Raw genomic sequence first — 13662 nt, 5'->3', positions numbered from 1 at the left:
GTGTACTTACAAAAACAACCGTTGGGTTATGTTTAATAAAACTATTTACATATTTATTTTATGCTTTTCAAATTATGCAAATATAACGATTGGGTTTTACCTAGCCGGTCACAATGTGTCGCAAACCGCCAACCACACCACTATATATAGTTTAAATGTAGCTTAAACCAATTGACCCGCTTATAAAAAAACCAAATTACTCTAGCTTACTTTGATTTTCATTCTACCTTTATATATAAAAGAGGGGATAATACAATATAGTAGGGTGTATCCTTGAAGGTAAAAGAAGTGGGAGAGTACTATTGCACACCTTGATAGGGTGTATCCTTGAAGGTAAAAAAAGTGTGGGAGTACTATTGCACACCTTGAGGAGGAGTCAAATCCACATGAAAAAAATAGTACTTGAAAACTCATAGGCGTGCTAGGTTGGAAATTACACTTTCAAATCAAACTAGCACCCCACTCACTCACCCACCCCACCCCACTCTTAGGGGCCCTAATTTATGATCTTCACTATTCAATACCATATTGGACTATCAAAAATGAAGTACCAAAAATCATGTTAGCATCAAATTGGGGAAATCACAATAACTTTTTTCCTTCAATTTTGTGTTTCTTTCTAGTACTTTTAACTTTTTTTACACCAACCGGTTTAAATGCATTTTCTATTATTGAGTGAATGCAATTACCTAATTGTACATCATAGGAGGACGGTTTGAACATGCGTATGTTTGAAGTGATTATATGAGATAGCTTCGTCAAATATTTAGCTATTTAAGTAAAGTACAACGGACTGAAAACATAGTAGAACGGAGTAAAAATATAATGTTGAAAGTGTTTTACATGTTTCAAGTTACAATAATCAATAATTAGTTGTTTAAATATGGGATATGATACATACGCAAAAAAAGTTTAGCTATACATGATGGAAAACTTTTTTTTTATTTTTGGGAAAATGATATTCGTGTAAGGTCCTAAATGTCAAGTTAATTATAAATTGAAAATGTTATATCTATAGTGTTTGGTAAAAGTGTGCTTGAGATTGCATTGTGGACATGGTATGAGATGATTACAACTAGAGAACTAGTTGGAATAAAACACCTTGTGACTTCACTATTTGATATCATAAAAAGTTAATTGCTTATATATTGTTAATTTATTGAAGTATTTAAGAAATAACAAGGATTATGATTAACCAGTTAATTGTTCATTTATACATAAACACATCTCAAACTACCTTTACATCTCTATTACTAACTAGATGATGAATGTCGTATTTCCTTCACTTAAAAATATTACACAGTCGAATGACACGTTTGCAAAAGCAATCCCAAACATCATAGAGTTGCTTTTGGGTACAAGTTTATGATGTTTGTGCATAGTGGGTTTGTACATGATGCTTAATGAGTTTTTTGTGTATAGTTGTATTGTACATGATACTTAGTGGTGTTGTACCCCATGTCTTGGGGGGTTTTTTAAAAAAAAAAAATTGATGTTTCACTTTAAACTCAAAACTACTCGATTTTGTACTTTTAACCCAAAAGTTTTTAGTTTTTCCAATTTAACCTCACAAACTTTTCACTTTCAACTTTGATCCCCTATGTTTTTCATATTTTGCAAAATTTTTCGTTTTACGTTTAGATATAAATTTTGCGACTTAACATGACACAATGTGTGTGTGTGTGGTTCAACGATTTTACGTTTTGTTATACGCTTCGCTCTAAATTTTGCGAGTTAACATGGGGCAACGTACGTGTGTGGTTCAGTGTGTTTACGTCGTCTATTTTTTCCCGTTTAATAAGTTCGTCATAACGTGCGAGTCCTAAATCGCTTTAGTTATTATTTTCTATTTTTATATGTCGGTCTAATTTTTCTATGTTAAGACGCCGCAACTTCAATGTTGGTGGTCGTTGGCTATAGTGTGGCATTGGTGCTATTTGTCATGGTTTTACACCCCCGCCGCAACGTGGGGAGCTTAATACGATAGGTTATTTATATGGATACAAGTCATGTAACGTAGTAATTATGATACCATTAATTGTATTGAGATTATTTGGTGAATTACTTATTTGTATAAGATAGTAATGCAGACTTAACCGACAAAAACATCTTTAACACATTATAAATGTGAACTGGTCAACAACATGTGAATTTCATTGGCCGCGACGCAACGCACGCAAATCAATCTTCTAGTTAAGATTAAATTTATAGCAATCACATACATAATTTGTATACTTGTTTCAATAACATATGAACATTTTTCATATATCTATTCTTCACGAAAAATGTTTTTATATGCAAAACTTTTTTCACGGTGTAAATGAGTCAAGTCGTTCGTAAGATACTCAAGATTAACAAATTAAAACCCGAATCAAGATCAAGCCTTAAACTAAAGTTGTTTAATAAACGTGCATGGTGCAACCGGATCTCGGTATATGCATAAACACCTCAGGTACTTGTAGTGCAAAAACCAATTCGATAGTTCAATCAGTATCGATTTGGTACTCCGTATAGTGTATCATACAAAAAAGAACATTTTATCTTAATTATAACTTTGTCTTTGTTTATGTTTTCAATCAGAGTGTTAACAAAGAAAAATGATCAGGTACTAGTACCGAAAATACAAAAACAGAAAATAAGTACAAATACAAATCGAACACCGTACCTATTATAGCGGTACATTACTAGTTTAGTAGCCCGGACAACTCAATTCGGTTTAGCGATATCGGTACAGTACTAGTACCCGATATAATTTATGATATAAATAAAACAATTTATTTTAAAAATAACTTCGTTTTCAATGAATTTAGATCAGAATCTTAACAAAAGAATATGAAACATAACTATGTATTTAGCTTCTAATATATTATATTATATAAAAACTATTATTATCAATGTATATATAAATAATTTTATACGTATATAACTTTAATTAATAAATAACAAATTAGTCGAGCCCGAGCAAAGCTGGACTTGAAAGTTACTTGAATTTGCAACCAAAACCCGACCTATATTATTATTATTCGTGTCAAATATTTTTACTTAGTCCCACATACACAAATTCAGGTCAACCTAAACATGACCCGTTAAACACATTTTTTTTAAATGAGTCAAACATCTTAACTAGTTGTAAGTGGGTTGTTGGGGTGTAAGCACATTATTAGTAATGTGTTTAATTGGACGAGTATAGGTGTGACAGGTAAATAATGTGGCGTGACAAAACTAGCATTATTATAACATTATCTGACATAGTAAATTTAAAGGTTTTTTTAAAAACAAAATGGAAATAATTTAGAGTTGATAGATTAATTGAGTGATATGAAGTTTGTTTTTTTTTTCTTAAATATTGAAAATGGAAATGTATCTTTATAAAAACAAATATTAATTTTTTATAAAGTTAAAAGAACCTAAAGAGGTTAACGGGTCAACTTGTTTTTTATATAGGTCAATCCAAACCTGACTTTTCTTTTAGTGGGTCAACCTGTTTTTTATATAGGTCAATCCAAACCCGACTTTTCTTTTAAAATGCGTTAACCCAATACGACCTGTTTTTTAAACGCATTGTGTTAATCGACCCAAAAACCTGTTGTTTTTCAGGGATCATTTTCTGATTGTGACAAAGATTTTGCTCGTAGAAATAAATTACATTAGTATCAATTGAGTGGTGGTCCATTGACAATGACAAAGTAGGGATGCACATTTGGTATCGGGTATCGGTATTGAACTGGTATCGTATTGAGTAAATTCGGTACCGGTGCCCATTTTCCTGGTTTTTCTGTACTGGTAAAACACTTGTAAATACCAGTATCGTACCGGTATATTCGGTACCGGTCCCTATTTTCTCTGTTTCTCGGTACTAAACCAGTACCATGTAGGGGTGTTCAGAATTCGTTTCGAATTCGAAAAATTCGAAATCCGTTTAAATTCGATTCGATTATCAAGAATTCGTTTCGATTATAAGAATTCGAATTCGAATCCGATTCAATTCGAGTCAAGTAAATCGAATACGAATCGAATACGAATTTACAATTTCAAATTCGATTCGAAATTCGAATAAAAATTATACATTTTTATTTATTATTTTTACATATAATACATATATAACTTTTATTTGGTTATACTACAAATTATTTTCAAAATTTATTCCCAAGTATTAAAATTACCCATTACCAAACTAACTACATGTCACACCCCCGATTTCCACGTGTCACCGGTGGGCCCGGTGTGGGGTACAGTGACGTAGTTGGCATCGTCATAGACAATCAACACAATATAATAATGCACAGCGGAAGCAGAATAGAAACATTTCAACTTTTAAATAAAGTGTAATAATAATATCACAGTAGTTGAAATGGATCCACAGGCGGATCAAATAAAAATAGAAATAAATAGTTCAACAGATAAATGTCGTCCGAGTTTGCGAGACTATTGTGGACGCTCTCTAGGAAACAGCCAGCCTATTTCCGTATAGTACCTGCACTTAATCTTTTGGGAAAAATACGTCAGTTTACACTGGTAAATACAAATCAACCGACTCATTTTGAAAATGATTTAAAATTTATTTAAATGCACAAGGCATAAATATTTTATTAACTTGGGATAATTATATAATATAAACTTGTGAACGATTTACATGCACTTATATCTCTGGTGGCCCGGGATCTACTGTCCGGGCTAGAGATTTAATTGACACACCACATCAAAGAGTTATACACGACGGGTGTACGCCTACACCCCGTGCTCTGGTCGTGGCCATCTCGTAAGATAATGCCAAGGATATCCGGGACATGGTCAATAACCCCCCAAAGCCTTTAAGTAAGACAAGACTGTTTAAACGAAATCACACAAGCTATTCAAGACTGAACACCCATAGGGAGCAGGACTTGTGCGCCCGATCAAGCGGTATTTTAAATACCGTACCCCAAGCCCGTATAGGGAAAATAAGTCAAAATGTATTTACCTGAGCAAGTATAAGTCACAAACGATAAGTGGTGATAGCTTTTACCGGGCTTCCTAATCTGGAACAAAGGTTTATAATTAACCTATTAGATTCCTAACGGCCTTTTATTTAAGCTTAAGCTTTGACCGGTTAGTTTTAGGAGTGATACGGTTTACGCACGATTAAGCGAAAGACCGGATAGAATGTGATTTAGACCCGACAAGTTCGAATACTTGTATAATACGGGTATACTAAATACATTCTGGATTTTGAAGCAAAAACGATATCGTTTGACCCGTTTCGGTCAATTTACGCAAACTAGTTACGTAAGCCGAACCGAACGCGAAAAGGGCGATACGGGTAGCCAAAAGATTCAAATGCAAGTTTCCTGAAGTAATATGCTTAGAATATGATATTATATCAGTAAGTTATGTCCTATATTGCCCGGGATAATTTTAAACTCAATTTATGCCTTAGAAGGGCATTTTGGTCATTTAAAAGATAATAAAAGGGTAAAATTAGAAATCTGAGTTTCGGATCTGGTTCATACAGTAAATACACTTAATATATCATATTATATCAGTAGGGTATGACCCATATATCAAATCTACCATTTAAAACCAAACTATGCACCGTAGGGGTATTTTAGTAATTTCACAAGGGCTAAAAATGCCAAAACTGGAAACCTGAGTTCAAAATATTATACTTACTGTTATTATATAAAAATATGTGATTTACATCAGTAGGTATAAGTTTTGTGGGTTTAAAACAAGCACAACGCTTACTATGCGTTAAAATGCTAAAAATACGGTTTAAGGGCGTTTTCGGGTTTTCACAGTAAATCTGAGATTTTTATATTCCCAGAATACTTAAAATAATTTATTCATCATATAAAATCAGTAGAAAAAGGTTTCGGGTCAAACGGAGGTGTAAAACTCTTTTTATGGCTAAAACGGTCAAAACCGACATAAGCCGAAATGGCTAGGTGATCTAGGATCCGTTCAGCCAAAAATTAATTAAAAATCACCAAAATTCCCAGAATATTATATATAATCAGTTGGTAAAAAGTTTCGTGTCAAAATGTGGCCAGAAACGGGTTCTACGCAAAAAGGACCGTTTATGTAAATTTATAATATAGTTTTACGCTAATGGCCATAACTCACAATCTGGACCACCAACTGATCCGAAACTTTCGGTGCAAGTTTATATAATAAAAATAAAGATTTCTATCCTTTCACTTTTCCAAAAATCCCGTTTTAAATCAAAAAGGGCAAAATAGTCAACTTTATGCATAAACCGGAAACAAGCATTCGAATAGGCTAAACATAGACTCAATCAACGAAAGTTCCAGAAAGTTTAACTAAAATAATAATAGTCAAAAATACTTTCCAAAACAGATCTTGAACATGCATGTACGAATCCGAATCGATAGTCTACGAAATAATCGTTTTACAAGACTTTCGGTTCCGATTCGTGGCTATACTATAGAGTGTCGAGTTGATGAGGATTAAAACACATTTATATATATGTTACAAGTTATTTTCAATGATCAATCAGGTTGCATGTCATCTATATCATTAATCATGTCATTTTTCGCAAAAATCACTTCTGTTGACTTTTTAGAATTAGGTTTGACTCGACATTAAGCATGCATGTAGTGGGAATCAGTTAGTACCCTTTAGAGGGTTTGTTTCCCACATAAATACTAATCTATAACAAGTTTCAATTCGAGAAATTACTGAAAGAAATCCGTTTAATCAGAAAGTCAAAGGTTATGAACACCCAGTTTGACTTTTAGCAATTAACACAACAAGAATGGATCAAAGAACGAATTGAAGGCTTACAAGAGTCCTATAGATGTTAAATGGTCACTAGGAGTCGGCCTTGTTGATCAGAATCCCTCCAGAAAGCTTGCTTGAAGTGTTCTTGAGAGCTCTTGAGAGAATGCTCCTTGTTCTTCACTTGCAAATGATCAAAATGAGATCAATTCTTGTTTTAAATCAGTATTTTCGAGCTTACTGTAGTTGTAGGCTTGCATGAAATGTTATTGGTGATTGTGGAGGCAAGTTACAGCTGTTTGTCACTCAAATTCGGACCCAAATCAACCCAATTTCGATTTTCTGCACCTGATAGTCCCACGCGGCCCGCCTGGGTCTGTCCAGGCGGGTCGCCTGACCTGCTGTTCAGCCAAACATCTTTCAAACATTGACAGCTTTGACCCCTGAACTTGTACGTGATGTTTCGGCTACTTTTCTCGACCCGTAAACCCCCAAACTTGGTTTTTAAGGACCTTAGGACTTTTACCAACATGGTAATGCCCTCGGATAACTTTGCGCTCAACCGAAAAGCCCTAAATTCGACGTTGACGCTTTTAGTCCCTTAAGTACGGTTTTGGCCATAACTTTCTCATACGTTGACGAAACTTCATGAAATTTTAACCACATATTCTAGTGAGTATATTTTAGCTATACAAAGCTTCGGGTCTGCCAAAAGTTCACTCAGAGGTATAAATTAAACATGTTGACACTTTTGGCCCCTATAGTTTACAATACTTCACTTTTGGGCAATTTCCGCGTCGTATGATCCATGAACCAACCGTTAAAGGTTATAAACATTATGTGGGGTTATCATAGAGCCTATTTATCCATTGTTGACACTTTGGACCCTTACGTTCCATAGTTTTCACTGTTTGTCACTTTTAGTCCCTCTAAAGTATGTTTTCACATAACGGAACCTTATGACACGTGTCAAGACATTATTGGACGAAATTTTTCGAGGTGTTACATCCTCACCCCCTTAAAAGAAATCTCGACCCCGAGATTTAATCAAACAAATGGGGATATTTTTCTTTCATCGTGGATTCCACTTCCCACGTGTATTCGGGACCTCTACGGGCATCCCATTTGACCTTTACAATAGGCACGTGCTTCCTTCGAAGCTTCTTTACCTGTCGATCCTCAATCGACAAAGGTTTTTCAACAAACTTTAGACTTTCGTCTATGTGTATATCTGTATGCGGTATAACCAGTGAATCGTCAGCGAAACACTTCTTCAAATTACAGATGTGAAACACATTATGAATGGCACTAAGCTCTTCTGGCAAGTTTAACTTGTAAGCGACTGCCCCGACACGTTCGATTATCTCGAAAGGTCCTATATATCTCGGGCTCAGCTTGCCTTTCTTTCCAAATCTCATCACACCTTTCCAAGGCGATACTTTGAGCAACACTTTTTCACCCACATCAAAGTGAAAATCTTTGCGCTTAGGATCCGCATAACTTTTCTGCCTATCCCTGGCAGCTTTCAAACGATCACGGATCTGAACGATCTTGTCTGTCGTCTCAAAGACGATTTCTGGTCCAGACAACTGGACATCTCCAACTTCTGCCCAACAAATGGGCGATCTACACTTCCTACCGTATAGGGCCTCAAAAGGCGCAGCCTTTATGCTGGAATGGTAGCTATTGTTGTAGGAGAATTCAATCAGTGGTAGGTGCTTATCCCAACTACCACCTAAGTCGATCGCACATGCTCGAAGCATGTCTTCCAGAGTTTGAATAGTACGCTCACTCTGACCATCAGTCTGAGGATGATAAGCCGTACTGAAATTCAAACGAGTGCCCAACGACTGTTGGAAACTCTTCCAAAAATGTGACGTATATCTAGTATCCCTATCAGAGATGATAGATATAGGTATACCATGTAGCGCTACTATCTTATCGACGTATAATTGAGCTAACATATCCGAGCTATACGTCTCTTTGATGGGTAGAAAATGAGCTGACTTAGTCAGTCTGTCAACTATGACCCATATGGTATCATTTCCCTTTTTCGTCTTTGGCAACTTGGTGATGAAATCCATTGTCACCATTTCCCATTTCCACTCGGGAATTTCAGGTTGTTGAAGCAAACCTGACGGCTTCTGATGCTCAGCCTTGACTTGCGCACAAGTCAAACACTTGGCCACATACTCGGCCACGGACTTTTTCAAACCAATCCACCAGTAGTTTGATTTCAAATCCTGGTACATCTTATCAGCTCCAGGATGGACTGAGTATTTAGAGCTGTGGGCTTCCTGGAGGATAACATCCCGAAGTCCTCCATAAACTGGAACCCATATTCGTCCGTTTAATCGTAACATTCCATCCTTGTCGTGGGATAACTGCTCCTCAGTTACTCCCAACTTTTCTGCAGGATAGTTAGCTTCCAGCACAGCTTCCTTCTGTGCAGCTAACACCTTTTCATTCAAATTATTTCTTATCTCAATGCGCTTGGCATTGATTCTGATCGGTTTAATCCTTTCCTTTCTGCTTAAGGCGTCGGCAACCACATTTGCCTTGCCTGGATGGTATCGTATCTCGCAATCATAATCATTTAGAGTTTCCATCCATCGCCTTTGACGCATGTTCAATTCCTTCTGATTGAACAAGTGCTGAAGACTCTTGTGATCCGAATAAATTATACACTTGGTTCCATACAAGTAATGTCTCCATAGCTTCAAAGCAAATACAACTGCACCCAATTCCAAATCGTGGGTGGTGTAGTTCTTCTCGTGCACCTTGAGCTGTCGAGAAGCGTAGGCAATGACTTTGCCTTTCTGCATGAGTACGCAACCCATGCCAGTGTGTGATGCGTCACAGTACACCACAAATTCATCTATACCATCGGGCAATGTCAACACTGGCGCATTGCTCAGCTTCTGCTTCAGAATGTCAAAGGATTCCTGTTGCTTAGGGCCCCAATCAAACTTAATCTTCTTACGGGTCAATGAGGTTAGGGGCGCAGCAATCCTTGAAAAGTTCTCGATAAATCGCCTATAATATCCTGCCAATCCGAGGAAACTACGAATCTCGGTAGGCGTCTTCGGCTCCTGCCAATTCATGACTGCTTCGACTTTAGCGGGATCTACTTGGATACCACGCTCGCTAACAACATGTCCAAGGAATTGGACTTCTCGAAGCCAAAATTCACACTTCGAGAATTTGGCATAAAGCTTCTCTTGATACAGAAGTTTGAGAATACAACGAAGGTGTTTCTCATGATCAGCTTGGCTCTTTGAGTAGATAAGGATGTCGTCAATAAAGACAATGACGAACTTATCTAAATAAGGCTTGCAGACGCGATTCATGAGATCCATGAATGCGGCTGGTGCGTTGGTGAGCCCAAACGGCATCACTAGGAACTCGTAATGTCCATAACGAGTCCTAAACGCGGTCTTGTGTACATCTTCGTCCTTGACCTTCAACTGATGATAACCTGACCTTAGGTCAATCTTGGAGAAGTAACTTGCTCCTTGCAACTGATCGAACAGATCGTCGATCCTGGGTAACGGATACCTATTCTTGATAGTGACCTTGTTAAGTTCACGGTAATCGATGCACAGACGCATCGAACCATCCTTCTTCTTAACGAACAAGATTGGCGCTCCCCAAGGAGATGAGCTAGGTCTAATGAAACCTTTAGCTAATAGATCATCCAACTGCTTCCTCAACTCCTTCATCTCCGTTGGTGCCAATCTGTATGGTGCTCTTGCTACAGGTGCAGTGCCTGGAATGATATCTATCCGAAACTCTACTTGCCTATCCGGTGGCAAACCGGGTAGTTCTTCAGGAAATACTTCAGGATATTCTGATATAACAGGGATATCCTCAATCTTCGGCTTCGGCTCATCTATGGTAACTTGTGCCATATAAATGACACATCCTTTCTGCATGCACCTGGATGCCTTGAGCATGGACACTTGCTCCGGCAATCCATGCTGGGTATCTCCTTGAATAGTAAGTGACTCGCCAGACGGAGTCTTAACTATTACTTGCTTTCTATTGCACAGAATCTGGGCTTGGTTACTCGACAACCAATCCATGCCTATCACTATGTCGAATCCAGCTAGCTTAAAGGGAAGCAAGGATAGCGGGAAGGAATGATTCCTAATGGATATAACACATCCATCTAGAACAGTTGAGGCGGTTTCTAAGGTTCCATCGGCTAATTCCACCTCATATTTCACACTTAAGGTTTTAACAGGAAGTCTCAACAGTTTACAAAACTTATTATCTACAAATGACTTATCAGCCCCCGAATCAAACAAAACTCTAGCAAATATATCGTTTACAAGAAACGTACCGGTAATGACGTTATCGTCAAGGACTGCTTCCTTTGCGTCCATTTTGAAGACTCTCGCATTAGTCTTCTTCCCTTCCTCGGCCTTCTTCGCAAACTTTGGACAGTTGGGCCGAATATGACCTTTTTCGTTGCAACCAAAACACGTTGCATCTTTCATTTTTTTGCAGTCCACCGCCTTATGATCTGTGGACTTGCAGATTCCACATCGCTTCTCCGAAGACTGGGATTTCGTTTCCAACCGACACCTCCCGAAGTGGTGTCTCCTGCATATCTTGCATCTGGGTTTTTCACCCGACTGGTGATCACTTCTTCTAGACCCCGACCCTTTCCTGTGGTCGTTGTTCCCTCTATGTCGCTTTTCAGATCTTCGTGAGGTGTCATCCTCACGTTTTCGTTTGTTCTCCTCAGAGCTCTTCATGGCTCTCAATCTAACCACGTCTTGAGTGAGGGAGAGGGATAGATCCGCTACGGATCTAAATGTAGTAGGTCTTGAAGCTTTGACGCTGGCTTTAATCTCCGGTGCCAGACCCCCAATGAATCGAGCAATCCTTCGCGGCTCCGGGGTCACCAAGTAAGGCACTAAACGAGACAGCGTGTTGAACGTAGTAAGATACGTTTGACAATCGAGGTTCTTCATAACCAAGGATACAAAAATCCGATTCGATTCGCTCGACCTCGTGCTGCGGACAGAAGTTCTCTTTAATCAGGGCCACAAACTGTTCCCATGACAAACCGTACAGTGTGGCCTTACCGGCAGCTTGTAGGAGTGACTTCCACCATGCTAACGCATCTCCTTTGAATGACTGGGACACGTACTTCACGACGTCCCTATCAGCACATCCGCTGATATCAACTACAGTGTCCATCTCGTCAATCCACGTCATGCAGTCGACGGCTCCTTTTTCCCCAGTGAATTCTCTGGGCTTGCAGGATACAAAATACTTGTACGTACAGGACCTGCTGTACGTGTCATGCTTCAGCTCAATCTCCTGCTTTGGGACGCTGCTGTGGTTGGAGGAATGATTATCACCCTCAACTTTCTTTGGCTCACTCTTTTTAGACGGCGGCTTACTATGAGCCCCAGAATGAGTCTTAGCCTTGACATGCGTCACTGAGCGGGTTCTACTCTGAGTACCACTAGATTCTTTGAACTGCCTATCCATAGCCTTGGCGACAGCATTATCAATCAGTGCTTGCAATTCTGCACCGGTAACGTGAATCTTTGCATTATCTGAGCGTTCCCCAGTATGACTGTTGGTTTCTTCCGATTTGGCCATCGTAGCTTTAAGCTACAATAAAGGACAAGGTCTTATTTAGAACCTAACAGTATTATCGTCCTAGACGATTTATTAACCATGGTATCAAAAACCTTAGCAGTTAATTTAGTAAGTTTCATTCAGGCTCTTATTAGCAATCAAGGAATGAAAATATATATATTGGCACCATAGGCCTAGTCACAAGGACAATCACTAAATTATAAATTTAGATTTTTATAGGACTATAAATTGTATAATTAAACAAATAATCCTTTACTAGACAGAGAGTCATAAACCACAACTGTCATTATATAACATAGTTATAACCCGTAGGTATCAAGCCATTAATAGACTTGTGTACAGATAAAATCTGTAGATATTTCTTTACTAGGCAGGGAGTCATAGACCACAACTGCCACTATATGACATAGTCATAACCCGTAGGTATCAAGTCATTAATAGACTTGTATACAGATATAATCTGTAGATAATTTATTAAAAAGGGTGGCTTGTGTGATTCTACAGATCACGCTTAGCCAGAATGTTAACATGTTCTCAGATGTTAACAGGGAGTTGAATCCTTTCAACCAGGTTTTACCATCAGGGCCAGGCCTGTTAATAAGGCATTCAGGCTAGGTTATACCTTACTAAGATTCTTATAAAATGGCAAATCAAATAAAAATTGATATTTTCCATTATTTTAATATTATTCATGCATATAAATAAAATGATAAATTCAAATTAACCATTTAAATTTTCAATAAAATACCAGTACATAATTGCCCTAAACGGGACTTTGAAATAACTTACTAGCATGAATAACATGCCCGCGCAGGGGCTAAACAAGTACAACAATAACAAAATAAAATAAAACAAACCCACGCAGGGGTTAACAAGATAACATACCCACACAGGGGTAGAGAAAGATAGATATACCCACGCAGGGGTAGAGTACTGGAATAAATGTCCACGCAGGGACATGAGTACATGCAATGATAATCGAAGGATTCAACGATCCTTCTTGCCCTTACCCTTGAGCAAATCGAATACCTTCTTAAACAAGCCACTGGTGCGTCGGCGATCCTCTCGCATATTGTGCTGAAACTCGCGTCGCATGCTATCAATCCCCTGCAGGATCTCCTGAACCTGCGGCGGCGACATCATAGGCGCCGGTGGTGGTGGCTGGTAGTGCTGCGGCTGCGGCGGCTGGTAAGGCTGCGGCTGCGGTGGCTGCTGGTAACCCGGAGGGTAACCAAAAGTAGATGGGCCAGCAGCCCAAGGGTCTCCAAGTGGACCACTATGTGGGAGTGAGCTGTAGTTCACAGCTTGCCAATAAGGGTCTCC

The sequence above is a fragment of the Helianthus annuus genome, chromosome 2, assembly GCF_002127325.2.
Source record: "Helianthus annuus cultivar XRQ/B chromosome 2, HanXRQr2.0-SUNRISE, whole genome shotgun sequence".
Lineage (NCBI taxonomy): Eukaryota > Viridiplantae > Streptophyta > Magnoliopsida > Asterales > Asteraceae > Helianthus > Helianthus annuus.
The sequence above is the reverse complement of the archived record's forward strand: the minus strand, read 5'-3'. Positions refer to the sequence as shown.